This window comes from Myotis davidii, unplaced genomic scaffold, assembly GCF_000327345.1.
Source record: "Myotis davidii unplaced genomic scaffold, ASM32734v1 scaffold1518, whole genome shotgun sequence".
NCBI classification, from domain to species: Eukaryota; Metazoa; Chordata; class Mammalia; order Chiroptera; family Vespertilionidae; genus Myotis; species Myotis davidii.
Window position 1 is genome coordinate 725,025 of NW_006290523.1, and position 4,414 is coordinate 729,438.

General features: G+C 51.7%; 1 protein-coding gene across 6 annotated transcripts in view; it reads left to right on the forward strand.

Moving 5' to 3' along the window:
* The window catches only part of ELAVL2 (ELAV like neuron-specific RNA binding protein 2), a 138,353-nt gene continuing 133,939 nt past the window's right edge, over positions 1-4,414 (forward strand). For 3 of the 6 annotated variants that reach the window (XM_006763557.2, XM_015563771.1, XM_006763566.2), the window contains exon 1: positions 2-573. The gene's annotated coding sequence lies outside the window, so the exon portion shown is untranslated. Of the gene's footprint in view, positions 574-1,378; positions 1,523-4,414 lie in introns of those variants that run through there. The other 3 variants (XM_015563773.1, XM_006763562.2, XM_006763564.2) reach the window with 2 other exon arrangements.

Here is a 4,414-nt window from a genome sequence, read left to right on the forward strand (position 1 = left end):
GAGCCTGGCCGAGCAGCTGCACAGCCGGCAGTGCGGAGGCAGAGCAGGGGTTGGTGATACGGTGCTATAAATCCTGGGTCCAGTCCACCTCCCTCCTCAGGCGTCCTCCCCCGCGATCGCTGTTCTCAGTTAGAGATGCAGCAGCTCACTCCTGTAGCGACCTACTAAAAAAGCAGCCAGGGGAAAGACATCGTCTTTTTCGAGAAAAAAACCCCAAAACGTTCTTTCGTCTCTTTTCTTTGTTCCTTCGTTTGTTTTTCTTGCCCCCCTTTTTTTTGTTTAGTTGAGCGGCAATAGGAGGGTAGCCTCTCCGTCTTTTTAAACTCTCTTTTTAAGTTTCCCCTCCCCTTTCATACATTTTTCTTTTTTCTTTCTTTCTTCTTCGCCATTTCTTTTAGCGTTGGACTTTGGGGTTCGAAAGCATTTCTTTTGATTTGCTTCTTTTAAGCCGAGCACAGTTTAGGTCTCGTGCTGTCTTAAGAGAACTACCCAGCAGCTTCTTGCTCATCCTTATTGGGAGAACTGCACCGTTACTTAAAAAACACACACACACACAAACCTTAAGGGAGAAAGGTAAGTTTCGGTTCGGTTTCTTTAATCATTAGTTGCAGCGATGCGCTGGCAAACCCAGAAAACCTGTAAGTGAGCGGAATATGAAGTTAATGGCACATGTTTGTCTCATTTCGAAGCGAGTGCTCTGCTTTGTAATTCTGGAGAGCTAGACTCCGGAGAAGGGGGACGCATGCTTGACGTACTGAGTATTTGCAAATGCCAGGGGCAGAAATTTCAGTGGTAAATGTGGCCGGGGTCGCGCAGGGAGGAGGTGTGGGGGGTGGGGGGTGACAATGGAAGTCGAGATGCGGAGTGAACCTGGGGATTGATTGGAAGTTCATTTCGTGGGAAGACAGGGATCACTTGGGTGATGGGGGACGCATGCCTCTACTTTCGCAAAGCAACCGGAGGACCGGAGAGGCTCAAGTGCGGTGAAGGATCCTTAGGAGCCTGGACTTGCAGAGGATTAGACCAGCGAAAACCCCAGACTTAATTGCATTAGCCAGACAGCGTGTGCCGGGGAGATGGGATCACCGGATGGAATGGAGATGCCGCACCAGGCAGTTGTAGTTGTAGTTGACGGAGAAAGTACCTGCCGCCTTAGGGCTGGGGCTGGGGCGGGTAGGAGCTGTCAAAACTCGTCATTGCCTTAGGTGTGCGGGCTCGCACGCATGGGCGCCCATGACCGTGGTTCGGTCGTAGAAGAAGGTAGCTAATTAGGGGGCCGAATCCTTAAGCCTGTGCCGGATCTGAGATTCCCTTTGTTCAGAAAGAGTAAATTAGATCCTTGGAGCTGTGTCTGTTGGAGTGGCGGCTGCCGGGGAGCCTCGCGGTGGTGGGCGCGGGGACGCGGATTGCAAGCCCTGTCCTTGGTCCTACGCGGTTGACTTCGCCTTTGGGGCGACGGGGGTGGGGGGGACCCCTTCGAGCCGCCAGGCTTCGCAGCCACCCCGGGAGCCGGCGCAGCTAGGTAGGTAGCTAGCTCCCATCGCCTGCTTGAACCACTCACCCCCGCCCTTTCCCGAGGAGCTATTGTTAAACTGACGCCGGGAGGAAGATGGTTGGGGATGAGACGCTAGGAGAAGACACATGCTTCCTTGGAACTTCCGCGATTTCCCAGGGCTTAGGAGAAACCAGCTGGCTTTCTACCAGGAAACAGAGAACCGGGGTAGAGGTGGGCCAGGGGGAGGATGTTGGCAGGGCGGGGAGGGCGCAGGGGATGGTGGCGGCAGTGAGCGAGGTGCTGCCTTTGCCTGAGCGAAGTTTAAATAATTGGCACGAGGGAGCGTGGGGAAGCGTGTGCGTGAGAGCGCCCGTGTGGTGCGTGAGAGGAAGAGGATGGGGGGAAGGTTACAAAGCCGGCTGGGGTTATTATTATTATTATTTTTTGCTGCTCTCCACCCCATCCACCCCACCCACCCCTCCAGGGTCGAAAAGCCAGTGCACTCCCTGGCGAACCGGACCTCGAGTGGCCATTGTTGCTTAATTTATGCCCAGCACGTTGCTGCGTGCCCACCTATTTCACGTCTGTCAAGAATTAACACGAGAGCTATACAACTGTGGCAAATTGGAGGTTGGATGTGTTCCCCGTTTTCCATTTTCAAGTGCGGGTTAGCGAAACTGATGTGGAGGCTGGGTATTTTCTCTGGTAATTACCAGCTGGCTGTATTGTGGCGAGAGTGAGAGAAAGAGTCGATCATTTAGTGTTTACTCCTAACACTGCTGCACCGGGTTGGATGTCTCTGTACTTTTCTCCCCAAAATGCACGGGTTCTCTCCCCTCCCCTCCTCATGCACAAAAACTGTGGGTTAAGATTCTAACCCTTCATCCCTTCCCCACACTCTTATTTATTTTACTCATGTCTGGATGTTGGGAGTGGGAGGGAGATGGAGGTGCTTAATGTTTTAGGCCTACACTGCAATCTAAAAAAAAAAAAAAAAAATTGTAGGCTTAGAGTCGGGGAGGGGACAAAGCAGACAATGGTAACCAAAGGAATTTTCCTAATTGGAAATCGGCTTTTAAAGGTCAGGGAAACGGTGTGCCTGTTTGGGGGACTGGAAGGGCTGGGAATCTGTTTGGTCTCATAAGGCTTCGTTGGTAAAATGGCCTCTTCCATGGGGCATCTAACATATTTCTCGGCATCGGAGCAAATAAGTGCGCAAAAACCCGAAAATGTTGAGTGCTTCAAAGTTGCCTTTTGGGGGATGTTTAAAAATTTAACCGTCTCTCTTCGTTATTGCTGTCATTCCCCGGGTCTGTCTGACACCTGGCACCACTCCATCGCCTTTCTCTCTCTTAACCAAGTGCGTGGGCACCCCACTTTGTAAAGCTGCCCTGTTCTGGAGTTCTGCACTAGAACGCAGTTTGCAGGCCGGAGTATTTTGGAAGACTTGTAAAACTGAAGAGAGAGGTTTCCTATAACTTCAAGAAGTCAGCTTTAGGAAGTAGGGCGTAGGGCATTCTAAGAGGTTTAGGCGTGGATTGGCAAATATGTAGGCCCATTTTTTAATTTTTTTTTTTTTGCCTAACGTTTGGAAACATGCATTTTTAGCAATCCTGCCTGCTTGCTATGAGAACATTATAATTAACTTTTTAGAGGGAGGTCAAAGAGGTGCAGGCGCTTTGAGCACTTTCCCCAGGAACCCCTACAAAGTCAATTAAGGTCATTTAATTGCAAATCAGATTTGCAATTCAATGACCTTATGCTTATATAGAATCAGCTATTTTTGAGGTCCCCAACCTGGGTCCCCCAAACTGAGGAATGGTCTGTTTCCATTTGGTGGTTGAGCCTCCTAGTTTACTATGCGTGATTTGAGAAGCAGGCAAGTTAGCCTCCTGGCCCCCGACCCTGGGTTAGAGAAGGCCGCCCCCCCTTCTTCCCCAGCTCCGCCCGTCGCGTGGGGGCGGGGAGCACTGGGCGCCCTTAGCGGACCTTGCTGCATCAAACCCGCATCATGCCCTTGAAGCTGTAACCTCGGTCGGTCACATTCTTGCAGCGACTCAGTGGCCCACTGCTCAGTTCCTCTCTTACCTTCTGTGATTTCAGGTAGGTATGACAGGTGATATTTTTAAATGTAGTTTTTTTTTGGTGTTTTTTTTTTTAAGGGGGGAGGGTTAAGACAGAAGCCTTTGCAATAAAAACAAAGAATCCAAACCAAGCCACCCAACACGACAGGTGCTCTAGTAATTAAGCGGCTGAGCAGGTGTAAAAACGTGCTCCCGTGCTCCCGCCGCGTGGCTTGGGTGGGGGTGGGGGGGTCGGTTTTAACTCCCAGTCGTGGGGCTGAGTCTGAGGACACGCACAGGTTTTTCTTGGGAAAGGCGATTGACCCAGGCGTGGAGGCAGGCCAAGGCAAGGTGGACGCCCCCTCGGTGAAGAGTTGGCCATTTCTGGGTTTCCGTGGCGGGGAGGTGGAAGGTAGCGGGGGAGGGGGTGGCGTTGGAAGGTGCAGTGAACAGCAGGCAGGCATGTAGTCGAGTGCAGGATTTCCTGTTTTGCGTTTGAAGCAGCGTATAGCACCCCTCACAGGTATTCTGGGCTTATTTGAACATCAGATTACATCTAAAGAGGCGGAGATGGGCAGCGGGGCTTTAGCCAAGGGCCAGGATCCTTCAGCTGTAAAGTAGTGGGAAAACAGAGCTTTCAACTCTGCCTGGAATAAATGTGCATCTATGTAGGTATGTGTGTGTATACATTTGATATATACACGTACCCATCAATGTAACGACCCGAGAATCGCTCTGGCTGTCCTCGAGCATCCGAAGCGGAGCCTCGGGGTTTAGAAACTTGAATCCGGAATCTGCCGCCACTGGGCGCAGACGCTCCCCGCTGCCGGCGGCGCCTGGCCGGGGGAGTTGGCTG